General features: G+C 29.5%; 1 non-coding gene across 1 annotated transcript; it reads right to left on the minus strand.

Annotated features, from left to right (window-relative positions):
- Window positions 1-6,748: 6,748 nt before the first annotated feature.
- Trnap-agg lies at window positions 6,749-6,820 on the minus strand. The gene has a single exon. It is a non-coding gene; the product is annotated as a tRNA-Pro (tRNA).
- Between the last annotated feature and the right edge of the window lie 5,626 nt (window positions 6,821-12,446).

A 12,446-nucleotide genomic window follows, 5' to 3' on the forward strand; every position in this document is an offset into this window, starting at 1 on the left:
TGCTCGACGAAATTACATGGGGTTTATGCAAAAACCGACTTTAAAAAACCTTTTTTGTAAAATCGGTTTAAACCGGTTTTCTAATTTTCACAACAAATAGAAATATGGAATTTTCACAACTTATCATTAAATGGACTAAATTATTATACATTTTAATAATAAAAGTTCATTTTTAATAGATTGTTTCAGCGCAAGCTATGATTTGTATTTCTTCTTCGCCGATTTTTCATCATTGCATTTATCTTCTATTTAATAATTTGGATACAATCTTGATATCTTGATTTGTACAAAAAACTTTCTGAATTGGGTCAAAAACCGGCTTTTAGTTAAAAAAAAGCCCGATTCGAATTACATAAATTTCCTCTAAAAACCGGATATATATATATGAAAATTGATCAGTTTTTGTAATCTAAATCACTATAATTCACTTATTATATAATTTAAGCTTAAAATTTACAATGTTCATTGTAAAACAACAAATATAAAAACATTTCATTATTTTTCAAGACTGTTATAGTGTTTGACAATTTTGAAATAATAATGTAAGTAAGTTTGTTTGTTTGTTTTTTAATTGATCATGATCATATACATAAAGTATGAAAATAATATCTTTAAATTGAAAAAAATATCTAATAACTTATTCTAAAAACAAAAACATACATCAATTATCTCTTTTCCGTAATATCATCCCTGAGGACTACCAAGACGATTACTTCTTCCACAAAGTTATGAAAAATGTAAATAAAATCTTGAATTGCAAAGGGAATCTCTCAATAGACTTGTTTGTATATATATTTTTATTTATATTTACAAGAAATATGATTAATAATACAAGACAATAATAAATACAAATAATTAAAAACACATAAAATAAATTAAAAAGGGAAGTTATAAATTATTATGCAACTTTTTTATAGTTCTAGCACCTAAATACTCATTATCAAGTACTTGTTATTTTCCTTGCAGACTTTTCAAGAAATTTTGCATAAGACTTGACAATATTTACATCATTACAAACAAGCAGTAAACATTTCTTTTTTTTAATAATTGTAGCAAGTACATAGATATTTGTGTTAGTTTTCTCAATCTACATTTGACTTTGACTAAATTAATATTTTCCAAGGACGTAAAGAATAATTCTTTATATTGGTTTATGTGTTATTTGGTTATCAAGCTTGGATGAAATATTTTATTTTTTATGTTTTATTGTGTGCAATCACCATCACAAACACAGACAAACCAGAAATATTAGATCCTTTGCCTACCTTATGGTTTATATATCAAGTTGATTTGTTATAGTTAAGATATTAAGTTAGTTAGAACAATACTACATCTAATTTCAAAATTTTGTTTTTAAATTAATCAAGTGCAGTAGAAATTGTATTATTTTTATAATTCATTGTATAAATTAGAAGAAACGCCATCAATTTATAGATGGAAATATTTTTTTAATTTACATAGAACAAAATGTCTCAATAAATTTATTATAAATCGAACGTTTCTTTCTTGCTAATTATGTTAAAATAATATTATTTTTTATCTCCATTATTTATACAACCCCTCTGCAGACAGAATCGGAAGTGGATTGCTTTCCAGGAGCATTAAGCCGTCGAGCGTTCCTCCTCATCGCGTTCAGCATGTTCCTCGAACGCACACATTATTTCCCATTCTTTTACGGAAGCTCGTGGTTACGCAATCCCGAGTCGAGTGGGTGTTAAATGGATCTCGTTCGCTGTCTCCGATTGCGCCGTTTAAGGCCGGAACCGGAAGCAAAAACATGACGACGATCCGATGCTAAGCGGACGCAGAAATCGTTAAGGCTAACGTTTCACAACAAGCAGATTACGTTTTGATATCGAGCTTCTTTCTCACATACACACACCCCTCTGACCAACAAAATCCATTTGAATAATTACAAAATAATTGCAGAGGCTGATTTTTCTTGATTTACGACCAAACAATTTATATGCTAATTAGTACCATAATTAAAGAATAAACATAAATAAGGTCAACATAATTGTAATTATGTTATTTTACATAATGATAATCAAAATGTATCCAGCAATACAATAAACTATCGGATACAATATAAAAAGAATATACAATAATGTACCTGTATAATAAAATATATTTAAAAGCATATTCAGCTTAACTGGTCATATGTTCTAGTAAGTTCCAGTGCTTAACGAAACAGCGTTAAAAGAGGTAAACATCCGACGTAACAAATAACGTAGAAGACCGATCGTAAATCAACTGTTAAATAGCAAACATGCGTTCGTACTCAAATGCTCGACGAAATTGCATGGGGTTTATGCAAAAACCGACTTTAAAAAAATCTTTTTTGTAAAATCGGTTTAAACCGGTTTTCTAATTTTCACAAAAAATAGAAATATGGGATTTTCACAACTTATCATTAAATGGACTAAATTATTGTACATTTTAATAATAAAAGTTCATTTTTAATAGATTGTTTCAGCGCAAGCTATAATTTGTATTTCTTCTTCGCCGATTTTTCATCAATAGCAATTCAAAGATTTTTTTTAATTTTAACTATGTTCAGGTTAATTTTTAATTTCTTCCTTGAATTCAAAATATTCTTGATCAATATTCGTCATTTTGTAAGAACTTCTGTGAATTATTTTTGACATATGCCCAACAATTTATGCGCCATTTGAATATTACAAATAAAAAAAAATATCTTGTTATTTTTTTGTTTGTTAATCCAACTTACTTTTCTAAATGTATACTATATTTTAGGGCGGAGGTAGTTTTAATTGTTGATTTCAGATTTGTATTTTACTGTGTATTTCCATCATTATTTTATTACAATTTTTTTATTATTATTAAAAAAAATATATACTTTTTTAATGCATATATTTTATCAAATAATGTTTTAATTGATTTCTTTATTACTTCATAACCTGACCTGACTTTGTGTCAAAGGATTTTATAATGTTTGGGATCAATTCGGTAGTGGCTATACAGATGGGCTTTGTACACAACATCACCATTCAAAGGGGACGGAGATTAGCTACACACGAGCAGCTCTTGAATTACATAACACACTTGATTTATCGGGAATACACACGCATAAGTACACGTGATCTATACTAAAAATGACCTATACTTAATCAAATTGTTATCTAGTATGTAAACTATTTATACCATTTCAATACAATTAATTCAAAGTTAGTTGTTTTAAAATATTTATAGAACCTTTAAAATAATAACTAGTTTTTCAAACTACAAGATTATAGTTTCCATGGAAGTATGTACATAGTAATATAAATAAAAATATGAATAGAAGTAGTTAAATTTTAAGAACAAATACGGGAAATTGAAACTCTAAGCAGAGAATAAAAATCAGAAATAATTGTACGTATTCAAATGTTGTCCATTTTTTTACAATCCTCTAAATTTTAGAAATTTGTATCAAGATTATAATTTATTTCAGTTCAATGAATCCGAGAAAAACTATTGTATCATTTAACCAGAGACGCGATTGGCGCGAAAATGAATAACTAAATTTTTCAAAATAAATCGCCTGAGAATGAAACAAAATAACTGTCAATAAAAGAAAGATTGTACAAAAATTATTTACTCAATATGTTACATGTGCTTTCTAAGAGATTTTCTGTATATTTTAATACATTATATACTGTATTTGAATATGACACAATTGTCAATTTACAGCAAAGTAGTTTCGGTATTTATTGTTTTTTTTATTTCCGGAAATGCAACACAAATGCAACTCTATACTGTATATAGAGAAGTTTCAAAAAGCAAACTTGTGTAAACTATGTTTACGAAATTTCAGGCTTGTGATACGAAGTGAAGATCTTGAGTGCTCAGATTCATGACGTGATTAAGACCTTAATTGAAAATAAACTACGTTGTACGACAAGATGATGATGGCAAAGACAATCAACGTATATCAAAAGACAATATGCTTGGGTACGTGTCTTCATACGTTCTTTGAGTATTTACATGATTTGTTAACAAGAGACTATAAAGAATATATATTCCCGTGTAATTTATATAGGTTATTTGTATAAGTTAAACAGATCTGGACTAGTAAACCAAAATAGGGCACTCAAGAAGCCGTTGTTTCTTCATGGATTACATCTCCTATTTAGTCTGTTGTATGTTTCGAACCTATTTATTAGCCTCTTCTATTTAGCACCTTTCTTCCTACATAATCCATTTGTAGACGGTGGGAATATCTAGAGACACGTTCAGCAAATGGGCTTGTCTCAAGATTGTCTTTCACCTTCCACAATTGTTTCGAGGCGAAGCAAAACAGTTTATGCATACTCCTGCAACATATCAAGTGTGTTTATTTACCTATTTAGCTGCACAATTACTGAAACCACTTCTGCTCAATTTGAGTATAGAACGGAATGCCCATGTATTTGCATTTCCCGTTCTGCAGCATTTGGTGAACGAGGACTTCCTCCTTCCGAATTACATTAATTCTAACTTCGTAATTTATCAATGATAACTTAATTAATATGAAATTGCTAAGAAACAGAATACAAAACGTCGTTCACGTGAACTGTCTAACAATTCAGCAACAATTTCTTTATTTCTTTCTATTTTAGTTATATTGAACTATGTATGTGATTGGAACTTGAAGGCGATCGAAGATGGACCCCTTTCATGTTCGACTTCGGTATTTTGCATGCCCTGCATTTCGCAAATTTGTATCTCCTCGGATGCACGTGGATACATGCTTCCTCCTTTATTTCCTTCTGGATGAGCGGTCACCATTCACGCTAAACTGATTCAACCCACTGATTTCGCAGTCTGCAATTTCACACGTCCCAGATGCACCTCATCGAGTAAGTAATATAGTATCTGATGCACTTATAGTGATTGGAAACAAGCGAATTCAATTGGTTAAAATTACCTTGTCAATAACAGCTACATCCAACTTAATTATTACTTAATTCTTAAATTTAGCTTGCTTATGAAGCTCTTCTCTCAGTAAAAATAAATCATTTTAGAAATTATAATTAGGCCAGAAAATAACTCGCATAGTCCGATTTATATACAGTCCGTTTAGAAAATAAAAAAATCAGCAATGAATAAGAGACATCGAGGAAGACTCTTTGAATACTCCTAATTCTTAAATAAATAAATATATAATAAAAAAAAATCATGAAGAACGAATTCCGTGGGAACACTTAATCATCAATATAAATAAAGCCTCAATCATCACCAATTAACCACCGACTAAAAATAGAATAGAATATTACAAAGTGCATGTGTTGAACTAGTGACTAATTAATTTTTATTTCTTTTGTATTTTGAATTTTATAATTAAAAGCAATAGTAAGGGAATTTGGTAAATAAAATTAAATCAAAATTTGAGTTTGGACTCAATTTTACATTTTAAATAACCAATTTAAATTGCTTTTTTTCGATTTTAAATTTGAATTTAAACCGGAACTGAATCGAAACTGAACCGAAACCGAATCTGGAACTAAATGTTTATTACGTAACCGTAAACTGGAACAAAATTAATTTCGGTTCGACTCTCTGATTGAAATGTTTCTCAAAGTTTTTAGTCAGTGACCCCCTTTTGCACTTAAAAAAATTAAAGGACTCCCCAAAGAACGGTTATGTCCCGTCTGTCGTCAATATTTTTGCGACTACTCTGGTGATCGCGACCCTAACTTAGAAAATCTATTGTATAATTAATATGTATATTTGTTAGGCCTATCACTTTCCTCTTAATTGAACAGCCCTTTTTAAAATGGATACATTTTTGTATTATATAATTTAGTCTGAGTTAGTTGGTCGAAGGGAGAAGAAATATAGTCCAGAAAAAAACACTTACTTCCTAATTATTGAATTAAGAATAGACTGTAACTCTTAGTTTATAATACATGAGATCAACACTTGTAAAGTTGACTTCTCAATAAAAACACTGATATATATAATAAAACTAATTTAGAATATTGCAGATGGTAAATTATCTCTGGAATTGCGAGTTAACGCCACAGTATTTATAAACAACACCGACCGAATAAGAGTTCATTTCCTATATTTACGTTTCTTCTTTTGCGGGGAAATGTTTAGTTTTACAGCATCCTTATTCATGGGTTCATTCTTTGAAAAAAAAAATTGACTTGTCATTTAATTTTTCCTCATCTTGGAGTTTATAAAGTGTGTTTTCTAAAAACACTAAAGCACAACTTTTTACTATTTGCCATGTTTATGCGACATAAACATTTTCTTCTTAGACTGCTTGGAAATACGATATGGAAATATGAATCTTCTGTTGCTAGTAGAAAGTCAATATGATTGAATTAAATTTACTAAATATAAAATTGCAATTTTTAATTAGTTCGAAATTTCTTGCTGCTTCTTGATAGAAAATGTGAGATGCAATGTTGTTTCTAAGTGACAAAGTGCTGCATTGGGATTCATCCGATTCTTAATTTGATTTTTATCACTAACATCTTACGAATGTGTCTGTCCTATAAATAAGAAGTAAAAAAATACCAATAATTTAATAGTTTGACAACTCAAATATTCAAAATTTAGATAATGATTGTGATTAATGTCTGGTCACTAGATTAATATAAAAAGACAAATAGATTAGCTTTCATTTCTCATGAATGTGAAGTACACAAAGGATTAAGGGTTACCTTAAAGCCAATATCTTAAAAATGATTAAAAGTTCGACGACTCCTTGTCACCTTTTTATTTTATGTCCATAAATTATTTAAAAAGAAATTGTGGGCTCGTCCGGGATTTGAACCCGGGACCTCTCGCACCCTAAGCGAAAATCATACCCCTAGACCAACGAGCCAGATAAAATCAAAATTTTGTAATTCTCTTTATCTATCTAATGTAATATAACTTTAAAACAAATACATTGAGGGTTCGTCGGAACCTCTAACACTCAAAAATCATACCTCTAGTTCAGATATTCTCAACCAAAAACATATTCTAAAATTCAACTAGTTGTTTATTTATTAACCAGGCGGAGCAATTTGACTTGCGCAGACAGAATCTAACCCTCTATGACAGAAGTCCCCAACTTTTTTGCGCCAGTCGGGCGGCGGGCACCATTTATTTTTTTCAGAATAAATTTATAGTTGGACATAATCAATAATACACATAATGCACAAAAAAATATTTAATTCACACAGCAGCGGGCACACGTAAAACGGTCGGCGGGCGCCATGGTGCCCGCGGGCATAGGTTTGGGACCCCTGCTCTATGAAGTGACGTGTTTTGTTAAGCCTCATTATCCGATTGGTCCTCGTCTTGCAGCTTATTCAGAGTGTTTTTTATCAACACCAAACAACAGAGCAGCAGAACTTTTTGTTTGCTGGCACGTTTATATGACCTTCTTTTATACTTACTATTTTTGGACAGCTTAAAAATATATAACTTGACAACATCATGCTTTTGCTATTTGTAGAAAGCCACTGGAAATCTAGATTTGTTCGTAACTAATTCCTGTACATCGGGTACTGCTTCTTACATTTTGCGTTACTGGGACATTGCTTCAATTGTCATTATTTTATGTTGTAACATTTATTCAAAACGAATAATTCATAATTTCTCAATATGCTATAAAATTAATAGTAAACATATAACTCATAAAATAACCCTTTTGAGCGATTGATTTATTTGTTATTAAAAGGTATTTTTATATATTTGCTGCTGGTGAGAAGCCTATTCATCAATTTACATAGGAACATTACATAACCTAACAAATCTGAGTTGTTCTATATTATCAAAAGATTATTAATAATAATCTTAAGCTTTAATTTGTTATAAATTATGTTTTTACTGGACACTTGCCTACTGCCATCGGTTTTTACGGTAACCAATTATGGTTTAGACCAGAGGGTTCCAAACTTTTTTGTGTCGTAGACCCCTTGCCATGTTTTTCGGTTTTGGGTAGACCCCCTACTTACCTGATATTGATTTTTTTGTAAATTTTTAACTTTAGTGAAGTTTAGTGTTAAAAACGCCAAGTAAAAACACATGATAAGTTTTATACATTTATTAATTGAATTTAAATTAAAACTACTCAACATAAAATTTTGTATCTGTTATATATAATATACGTAATAGAAAATAAACTAAGCAATAAGTAAATGTTTTTAGTGAGAAGGATGAACCTGATGCATTAATAATAAATTATCAACATTTGGCGTCAATTTTGTAAAGTTTAATCTTAAATCTCCTCGGCTAATGATGTCCAGTCTGTTTCTTTTTTTCGTTAGAAGATTGGTAACAGAGCTGAACCACTAGGTATGACGATGGAAAGGAAATTATAAATTTCCTCGCTATATTCCATAATTCGCTATATTCCAGGTTTTTACAAGTTCAAAATGTATTGCGACCACAAAGCGAATGCTTACATCCTACAACTTACACAATTTTATAAACATATATAATATTTTTTTTTTACTTCATAGGTACTTTTATAAATAATGTATAAGATAGTATAATGTAAGTAAATAGGTACTATCAGTGTATGTTGAGATTCACTATCGTGGACCCTATTTTTTTTTTGCTGACGTAGACCTCTTGCAGGTTATCATAGACCCCTGGGGGTCGATATAGACCACTTTGGGAATCACTGGTTTAGACATTAATGTTTTATAACTTCTACTTGTGACGTCCAAACATAGTTTGTATTAGATGAGTAATCATGCGTATCGAATTTTTATTATAGGACCATCGAAAGGAAGCAAAAAGAAGAAGAATCGGATTGTAGAGAGATAGAAATACAGATAAAGAAAAATGCAAAAAGACACATAACGAGGGTGGATATGGCTTATGAATATAAATTGAAGCAACCCACGTCACATTTAAATGTAACGTACAACTTGCAAAATTGAATACATCCAGAGCAGCGGACGAAGAAAACTACATAGGGAAAAAATATTTAAATAATAAAATATTTTACAGATAACTGTACACGTTCCCCGGCACCACTTTGAATCTATTAGATACACAATGGTTATATGCAGCCTATGGTATTCAAGTGCCGCATCATCGAGATGAAATTTACCGACCTGCGGTATTTCGTTTTTTTTTCTTATATAATATCGTTATGGGCGTCACATAAAAGTAATTTTAAAAAGTAATTTCAAAGTTTCAAATACATTTAAATATATGTTAACAGTGTTACAAAAGTTAATATATTCTTGTATTATGTAAGTAGGTCAATTTGCCTATTTGCAATGGTTACATTAAAAAAATATACAATGTCACTTTTCTTTGATTATTTTGTTCAGGGGAATCAATAAATTTAAGATTACTTTCTTGAAAATTCAAAAAATATATAACAAATTAAATTAACACGTAATATTATATAAAGCGTTATATTTTATAACTGAATACCGATTTTCAGCATAAAACATTATATGTAATCTCGACAAACTATTGCAAAGATATATGTTTACCATATTATTATTATTGTGCTGTGCAAGATGTAAAATACTAGCTTCAAACATATATTCGATATAATATAAATGTTTTCTATATAAAGAATAATTTTCACTTTCTTTTATCTGGAATCTAAAGCATAAGGTTTATGAACTTTCTATACGAAAGTTATGTGTGGTTTTTACAAAAAAAAACAATCATATTCAGAGCTATTTGAAATTTGTGTATGCAATTTCCACACAAATTTATATATATACATGATGATGGAATGCAGTTTTATAGAAATTTAAAGAAAATAAACTTGCGACATAGCTTTCTATATAATATACTACCCGATTCAGATGTAGAAGACGAAAAAGAAAATTTACATGAAAATAATGAAATTGACGAAGACGTTGTGGAAAAGTATATTGATGAACAGCAAGAAAATGAAGATTATAAATAAGGTGGCCATGAACGTTGTAAACTGCAAAAGGCGTTCGCGGACGATGCAAAAATTCAAAGTGCCTTTTTGTTTATCTAAATTTAAAAATAGTTTAAAAAATCAATTTTAAATATAATTAATAAAAAAAACATGTTTTTATTTTTAAGAATTTGCCACGACTTGGAGGAAACCAGCTCAAACTTGGTGGAAGAGTTCTTGTATGAGTACCATACAAAATTTTATTATAAAAAAAATATTTTCAATATTTAAAATTCAGGTCTGAAAAGATTAAGCGATAAAATTATTAAAAAAATTACTTAAACAAACATAAAATAAATAAATTTAAATTTGCAATTGACCGAATACGTTGAAATTATAATAAATAATTAATAATTCGATTTTTCGTCAACTTTTTTTATTCAATTAATACAATACAGGTATACCTCGACTTACGAACTAGTTCCATTCCAAATGGTTTCTTACCACACTTTATCATGGTTTTTAGAAAAAATAGATTAAAATAAACAAAATATTTACTTACAAATACTTTGCAATGTAGACATATTTAATAAAAAAAAACGACAAAAGAAACAAATGCAACAATACAGATAGAATATCTTCCAAAAATATTATATTTTATTAAAGAAATTATCAATTTTTGTTTGGACAGTTCATTTTATCACTATATATCTTCTTGTAAGTTATAGCTTTTAGAATTTTGTTCGTAAGTCCGGGAGTTTGTAAGTCGTGGGATACTAGTTTTGGAACCCCTGAGTTATAGCTGATAATATAATATGTAATAGTCGATCTAAAGCACAGTCAAAAGCATAATAAATGTAATAATAATAAAGTTATAACATAATCACAAATTAAGAGAAGCAGAAGTTTAACTATAGATTCAAGTATGTCGTAAGTTAATATCATATAAAAACAGTGGTACATCAATGGTATAGTTTAAGAGATTATAGTAAAAAAAACAAGTCGCGAAGTAGGAAGATGTATGTCACTAGAATCGGGTCCCGTTGAAACCAACTAAGTGGAAAATTAATTGGAAGTTCAATCAAGTGTTAAAGTTACGGCATTCACGAACAAAAAACTGAGGTTTCTTGGGAGATGGCAAGGATAGTCATGAGGTTCGCAAATAAATAATGAAGTCATCATGAATTAAAGACATAGACGTAGTCAAATTGTGACTGCACAAAAACCAGGAGTAATCTGTTACATTTAAGGTTAAGGAAATTCAATTTGGATGTAATGAATACTTTTTACACAAGATACCTTGTGACATTATCTAAATACTATAAGGCTTTATATTAAGAGCATATCTTTATACATGAGTAAATAGGAAGCATCCTACCATACTTAATGACGCAATATTCTACATTATATAACATTGTATCAATTACAAACATAATAATAATTATACAGTGGAACCTCGCATAACGAGTATTGCGGTTAACGAGCAAAATGAATTGTAAGAAAAATAATTCGCTTAACGTGCGATGTTTTGCATAAAAAGTTCCGGATTGCGCACCTGCTACATTATTTTTAAAACTTGCGTACACATAATACACACAACGGATTAAACTCGTTAAACAAGGTTTTACTGTACAAATATATACGTTTTTGTTAATATTCAGTTTATATTATCTCACATTTTAAATAATAATGAACAAGAAACAAAACGTATATATTTTATAAAAATATTTTTTGTTACATCATAATTCACTTAACAGCTACGTCTCTCAAATGCAGTCTACGTACAATATGAATTGTGAAACAACCTATGACAGCTGTCATGGGAGTACGTGTCGCAGAAACTCCAAAGTGAAAAAAAAAAATCAAACGGAAGACAACAGGTACATCAAACCCGTGGGGATGACTTTCTCTTATAAGAAAGTGTGTAAAAAATCTTTAGAGATAGAATGACAGTAAATAAGGGTGACAATGATGGTTGGGAAAACGTTCGAGGACAGCAAAGATTCAAACGCGGTTTGTTGGTCAAGAAGATGTTTTTGCGTGTAAGAATCACACAGTATTACTGGACTAAACACCCACGTCACTTGTGGTATATATTCAAGGTTTAGAGCAACGTTGCCTAATTGTTGCGTTATTTTTACGTTCTCCAAAAGTTAAAGAGATATTAAACAATTAATTTTCTTTCAACAGTTTTTGTATTTGTACAGATGTTGTTTCCCACAATTAAAAAAATGAATTAAACAAATAATATAATTCAACTTCATTTTATTATAGGTTATCAATAAACTTTGCCAATATTCAAAAGAAATCATGAATTTTATTTCAGTAATTTCTTAAAATATGAAATTAACATGAAACTTTCAAAACTTTAAATTAATATTAAATAAACATTTATGTTTGAAGAATTATCTACGCACAATTCTACTCTACTAGAGAATTAAAATAAGAATTATATTGACGTGTTCAAGAGTGACGCACAAACTATTAGATGTCGAATAGCAAAATCCTCTAGAAATTCTAGAGGATTTGGAATTGATTAGGATGATTATAATATATTTCAGTTGAATGAATCTGATATTAGCATATCTATTGTGTCTTTCATTGAACGATTAAACATAAG

The sequence above is a fragment of the Nicrophorus vespilloides genome, unplaced genomic scaffold (genome assembly GCF_001412225.1).
Source record: "Nicrophorus vespilloides isolate i.1.1-1 unplaced genomic scaffold, Nicve_v1.0, whole genome shotgun sequence".
NCBI lineage: Eukaryota > Metazoa > Arthropoda > Insecta > Coleoptera > Silphidae > Nicrophorus > Nicrophorus vespilloides.